The sequence below is a fragment of the Cyrtonyx montezumae genome, unplaced genomic scaffold (genome assembly GCF_038088225.1).
Source record: "Cyrtonyx montezumae isolate F1298 unplaced genomic scaffold, pur_monq_1.0 scaffold_3, whole genome shotgun sequence".
NCBI classification, from domain to species: domain Eukaryota; kingdom Metazoa; phylum Chordata; class Aves; order Galliformes; family Odontophoridae; genus Cyrtonyx; species Cyrtonyx montezumae.
The window spans coordinates 89,223,149-89,230,595 of NW_027072034.1; positions in this window are offsets into that span (position 1 = coordinate 89,223,149).

Here is a 7,447-nt window from a genome sequence, read left to right on the forward strand (position 1 = left end):
CGGCGGTACTGGGCGGGCTCAGCTGTGGAGGCGAGCATCCTGTGCACGCCGCCTCGCCGCCGCCAGCCACCTCCGGACGGGCGGGCTGCCGCCCTGCTCTGCTCGCCTCCCCATCACTGCGCGGCGGCCGAGTGCGGCCGATCACAGCCTGGGGAAGCCGCTCGGAGACCCGGATATGAACGAGCGATCATTCTGATAGCTTGACGTCAGCGAGGATCCCTTCTCCCCAGCGGTTGCCGCGCCGGCCTCCCCCGGCACTGTGCTGCCGCAGCACCGACCGGCTCCGCAGGTGGCACCAACCGCGCCCGTGCCTCAGCCCTGCCACTCCCGTGCCCAAAGCGGAGGGAATCACGGTGTGACCCCATGCGGGTATTCCTTGCTAAAGGTATTGCCCCGGGCACGTCTCCGGATGTAATTCCCTGGGCACCTCTCAAATGAAATAGAGACCAGGGAATTCTAGGTACCACTTGGTGTGTGCCCCATCCCCCTGCTCCCACAGAGTAATGAGAGCAAAGAAATAGACTGGGTCTGTTTTGCTTTACCCTCCTCCTTTCCCCGCCCTTAACATGTAGCTCCAAAAGGTGCTTCTGAGGCCAGCAGGTAGCAACCGTTCCACCAGGCTCCTTGAATGTTAGCATTGGCCCTTTTGGACCATACTTACCCTTTGATTCATTCTTAAACTCACACCCAAGGCTGATGCGCTTCAAAAGACAATTATTTTGTTAAAGAAAATGAATTGAACCTGTTTTATATTATGACTTCTATTACACTTCAGTAAACAATCAGTGCCGAGGTCTTACTTTCCGTGTTCAAACTGTGAACTTATGTATTCAAGGCCTGGAGGACAATATTCTATATATGTTTACATAAGTAATGTAGGATTAAAACTTACACATATATATATGCACAACATCAGATGTAAAAGTTAGTAAATGAAAAACCATTTTGCCTTTTAGGTGTCATCACTGCAGTGGTGTTTGAATCCTTGCAATAGTAATCATAGATTCATCAGACCTAGATTTGACAGGATTAATGAGATTTCACTTAATTTAAACTATTACTTCTGTGTATAAAATATGCCTAAAGATATTAAAAGCTATGCCAAAACATTGAACCATAATTATATTGAATGATTATTATAAATGATGATTTGTCTATGATCTGTAATTTGCTGAGAGCTGAGCACAGAATCACTGACCTTTTGTGCCATTGTGAACTTACACGACTAATTCCTAGAAACAAAATTACAGTATATTTTCTAGAGCCTCACTGAAAACCTGATGAAGAAAATGCACATTACTAACTGATATAGCCGGAAAACACAGCTGTATTTTCTGGATATCTTCTTTGCAGCTCCAGCAGTTCTGAGAATTTAGGATGTTATCTGTGTACTCTGGTACAAAGGAGGAAGTGAGGAAACGGTGAAGGAAAGAAGAAGAAATAACTACTCCGAAAAGCAAATCTTAAAGGGCAATTCTTATTTATCATTCCTAATTTTCTGAATATTGTGAATTGAGAAGACCAGACCAACTAGTAGAAAGTAAAGGTATTGGAGAGAAAGACTGGCATGCAAACTAGTGAGACGCAACAAGTGCTGAGATATGTTGCTCATGTTTTAACCTGGTGCTCTCTGATAAAGAATATATTTCTCCTTATAACTGTGAGTTAACAAAAAACATTTTTTACCACATGCACATGTGCAGTCAGTTCCACGCACTCCAGCAAATCCTCACCCAAACCCATCATACTCCTGAGCTCCCGCTGTCACTTATTTCTTGAAATCCAGCTGCCATGCCTGTTGTCATATTCTCTGAACAAAGTATTGCTTTTTTTTCTCTCTCTGTCTGATCTGTAATTCTTCTAAGATTCTTTGCTCTACCAGCCAGCACCTACAAGAGGCACACATGAGCTTTGCAGAATAATAAACACTGTCCAAAAGAAGATAGAAAAGATGTTGTTCTGCATACATCCTGCCAGGGACCTGAATTACACATACCTATGTACAGAACTGTTCAGTAATGTGCACCACAACTGAGACTTCTGTAATTGCTTCCCTCAATAGCTAGATCTGCATATTATATAAATTTGGGCATGCTCTAGCCTTTCTCTTTAAGGTACCGGGACAAATGCAACTGGCTGATCGAAAGATCACCCAACACATGCCATCACACAGCAGAAGTATCTGCTGGGAGCTGTCATTCAGTAGTACACTCCCATGGAGTAAGTTGATGCCTTCTTACAAAATGTATGACCTATCCCACTTTGGGGTTTCTCGTGTAGAGAGATGAGACATGGAGGTAGTCTACAGATGTTGCATTCATCTATCCATACAGATACATGTGCTCTGGTATACCAAGCTAAGAACACCTTGGAGGCATCCAGCCTTTTTACCAGCATTCTCTCTTTGTTGAGACAAACAATTGCTGACAGCAACTGGAACTGCAGCATCACAAAACTAAAAATATGACACTGAGATGTGGAGAAACATCTGCCAGCCCCTAAAGACATGATCTGCCCACAGCAAGCCCTACCTTTTGGTAGTGGGACCAGACATGTCAGCTTCAATACATTTTGTGGGGATAGGGACACCATGAATGTTCTTTGTGGGACAGTGTGGGTAACATGTTTTTTTATCTCCTTGCATTGCCTAAGTAATTGTGGCAGATGGTGAGGAAGCTGTCTGAAGATCAGAAGAAAGCAAAAGAGTTAAAGGCAAATCTCTGCCTCCTCCACTTGGTTAATTCCCCGGCAGCCTGATCCTCTGTTGTGATAATTCAGGCCAGAGATAGCAAGATAGACTCCCACCATCCCCAGGGAGAGTCCAGAAAAAAAAAAAAAAAAGACTTATTTCCTGTTCAGGAGGATTAAGTGCAAGACCATTGACAAATCGCAGTAAACATCTGGATATGAGCACTCCATCTATCAAGGCCTAATCCATGAAGTTATTCATTACTGTATTCAGCAAATTCACATTGTTCTATATTTGGTATCAGCTGATCTTTTTAAACGTTTGTCTTGGAGATGTTTTATCAACAGATTTTATTTATTGTGCAAAGCAATCTACTACATCCTGTCTTTGCTTAATTGATTGCTTATAGTAATTATGCCTTTAAAAACAAACAAACAAACAAAGAAACCACACATACTGCCACATTTTTCAATAATATCCCAAAAATCTAATTGTTAAAACTGAACCATGTTCCTGTTTTTTATGTTATTTTACAGTTTTAAGCCCAAGTTCCTCTGGAAACTTTACATCTCACACTGAAGGAAAAAAAATTAAGTAGTAATTTATTTTATTCTCTGTAATTTATTATCATTAAAATTACAATCCCTCTCATAAGAGAAAGTAAGCATTGAGTAAATGGTCTGCTTAATTCAAAACTAATTTGGTCAGAATATCTGTACATTGACTTGAACAGTAGGAAAGATGCTGAACAGTATCAGATATCAAGCTTATTCATTATTCCATATAATTTATGAATGCAACCTACTCTGAAAAGAGAGAAAGACACACATTTTAAAAGGGAAACACTTGCACACAACTGTGTCCTTGAAAGTCATCTGGTAAGCCTACCTAACACTCATTGCTGCTCACACCAAAATGATGCCATGTAGCCACGTGTTGTTTTTCACACCACTGTGCCACCTAGTTTCCAGTTAAATATGCAACCTTTGTCACTGATACTGGTGGGATCAGCATTTAGCCCAGAGGTTTTTATAAGTCCAGTTGCAATAGGATATTTTTAATTTGAAAATATTGGACTCTGTCACACAGTGGTTTATGGGCTGGTTCGGCCCAGTTCTGTGATGACTGGAGCAGAAGACCCATGGACCCATGCCCTGGGAAAGTGGGAAAGGGAAAAAGGAAAAAAGGGAAAGGGAGATGGGCCTAGAAACAAAACAGCAGCAACAATCTGAGGAGGAAAGCTGATTTACTAAATAAGATATTGGAATGCAAAATAACACAATATTATACAATATAATTGGAATTGAAGATTATAAATCAAATAAAATGAGAGGAGAGAGTGTCCGATAAAAGCTAATGGAAGATGGCTAGCGAGCACTTGCTGCTGGGTTGATCCCAAAGGAAGGAGACTGTCTCATGACACACAAACAGTTTAAAAACTATCTTTTCCTCTGAGCAGAAAACATAAAAATGCAAAGCAACATGAAGTCCTCTGGGGTACGTAGTTCTTCTCTTCTGAGACAAGTATTCCCAGAACTATTGATGATCCATGGAGCTGGAGCATTAACTCTTTTATTCCCAATGCACTACATGATGTTATGATGTGGAATACCAATACCAAAGATCATAAAACCATGACAGTATGAATCATTCAAATTTGTGTTTTTGGCTTGCAATGTGTTACTGTGATGTATTATTTAACCGCAGAGACTTGATCTTAAAATGGAAATCTCATTCTGTGCCATTATTCTCTTTTAAATTCCAGGAGCACATACCTCTGCTCTGAAGGATGCCACAAGTGGCCAGTAACAACTCTGATATCCCAGTTCGATTAATCATCAAACTCCCCTGCTGTCCTACACATGCTGTGTGATCTCACTCAGTATGGTCTGTTCCATAACCTATCTTGAGGCACCAAGGTCAGGCTGACAAGCCTATAGTTCCCCTGATCTTCTTTATGACCCTTCTTGTAAATGGGAGTTACATTGGCAAGACTCCAGTCTTCTGGAACCTCTTCAGTTAACCAGGGCCAACTGGAGAGGTTCCATGATATACATGGTGGAAAGCGGCTTGGCAATCACCTCTGCCATCTCCCTCAGCACCCTCGAGTGGGCTCCAGAGACTTGTGATAGGCCGGGTGGAGTAGTAGGTCTCTAGCTAGTTCCCATCTGAATTGTGAAGGATTTATTCTGCAAACCTTTAACAGTATTTAACCGTCTACAGATGAATAGAAGTGCCATCATCTAGTTCTAATTGATTTAGGAGCAAAAAAAAATGAGCTAAAAAGTAATTAGGGCTATGCAGTTTGTACTAGCCCATGAGTTGACTTTATCAATTCTGCATTACTACTCATACAATTTGGTAGTGGAAGTTGTTGCTTATTGTACGGGAACTGTTGAATCACGGTCTGAACCACCAGAGGTTATCACTGAGTTAGCTGCAGGAGCACAGGTGAAGACTATTCACCTGTGTGACTGGAAGGGGTGGAGTCTGACTCCACCTCTCCTAGACCCCATGTAGGGGCTGACCATCACTGGGGAAAGATCTTTTGTTGAAACTCCTTTGTGGAGTTTCCTTCTGTGAGCATTGATCTTCAGAAATGGATGAGTACTTCCCTTATTATCAATTATTTCTTTGCCATCTGGATAATCTTTCTAAATTACACCATCTATATTGACTGACAGTACCATTTGGTATTATTCATTTTGTTTCCCGCCCTACAATTGGTGAGCCAGGCAAGCTTAAACACTAAAATGTCCTTCTTATGGAATATCTTAAATGGGGTGGGGGGGGAGAATGTTACCCCCCTAGACCAAACTATTCCAGGACAGATCCCAGGACTTCTGGGATCACCATATTATAGATTAGCTACCTTCACTGAAAAATGGGGTCCTCTGCGGGTTATGGGAAATACTTCTTCGCCATCCCACTTAACAGATTATTTTCAAGAATTAAGCAAAGATACACTAAATACAAAGGAGCACCAGTTAGCCACATCTACAGTGGCTTGGCCTCTCTTGATGGCATTAAATCAGATGCAAATAAAAACCACTAAGTGGGAAAACAAAAACCTGAGGTAGAAGACCTGGATCTGGAAAAATTGATGGAGTGACAGGGGATGTTGGTTCCCTTAGGCCCTTCAGATGGGACCAAAGGCCCTATGTGGAACTGACAATATCCTGGTTGCAAACAAATGTGCAAAGAGACATGGTTTGGTTGACAAGGGCGCAGAGATGTTGGTATTTTATGGGGATCCATCCAGACTTAATGGTGATAGAGTGATGATTGGTGGTTTTGGAGGGCAAACAATTCCAGTTACCCAGACACGGATAAAACTGGGGGTTGGGCGTCTCTCACCCCAGGAGTATAAAATGTCTATTGGCTGCAATCCATAATACATCTTGGGTATAGACATTCTATGGGGTCTGGTTCTCCAGACTGTGGGACAGTTCAGATTTTGATAGAAGTTCATTAGTGCCTGGGAGATACAGACAGTATTGAGAGACCATGTGAAACATGAGCCTATTTGCCTGCTGAAACCACACAGGATTACTAATGTAAGACAGTATAGACTCCTAGGGGGACTGGATGAAATATTAAGGACGGTGCAGGAATTAGAAGTGGGTATTATAAGACCTGCACAAAGCCCATATAATTCCCCCATACGGCCAGTGTGGAAGATGGATGAAACATGGAGAATGATGGTGGATTATAGGGAATTTAATAAGGTCACACCTCCCATTCATGTGGCCATACCCAATATTGCCTCCGTAATGGACACATTCAGAAGGGAAATCAAAACCTACCATTATGTCCTGGATTTGGCAAATGCGTTCTTCAGTATTCCAATTGCTGAAGAATCACAAGACCAGTTTGCATTTATACGGGGAGGCAGGCAGTAGACCTTTCAGGTCCTGCTACAGGGGTATTGCCAACATATTGTCGTAACTTGGCGGTGCATGACCTAGTCAATTGGGGAAAACCTTCTTATGTTAACTTATACCACAATACTGATGATCTCCTGTTAACATCTGACTCATTGGAGGCAAGTGAGTAGGACAAGTGGTGGATCCAGGATTGTCTGTGAGATTTCTGGGGGGAATCTGGTCAGGAGAAACCAAAGTACTACCCAGTGTTATCATAGATAAGGTTCAGGCATTCCCTGTTCCTTCCAAGTGAGAGCAGCTGTGGCAGTTTTTATGTATACTGGGATGTTGGTATTCCTTTATACCTCATTTAGCTCAGCTGCTGAGACCTTTATATAGACTCATGATAAAGGGGCAACTATGGGACTGGGGGAGAACAGAACACGATGCTTTCCAACAAGCAAAACAGGAGGTTAAGCAAGCCCAGACATTGGGTATATTCGACCCTACCCTCCCAGCTGAATTGGATGTTCTTGTCACTAAGATGGCTTTGGCTGGGGCCTGTGGCAACATCAGAGTTCTGTTTGGACCCCCATTGGATTTTGGTCTCAAGTCTGGCATGGAGCAGAAGAGAGGTATAGTATGATTGAAAAACAGTTATTGGCTGCCTACTCCACATAACAGGCAGTTGAGCCAATAACACAAGCAGCTGAAGTCATAGTTAAGACCGCCCTGCCAATTCAGGGATCTGACCCACCTTCCTAAGACAGGGGTGGCCCAGGCACAGACGGTGGCACGATGGGTCAGTCAGAGGGTCTGTCTCAGTCAGAGGAGTAGTCTGTCTTCCTCACCATTGAAAGAAGAACTCCAAAAGATTCTAGGCCCAGTGACG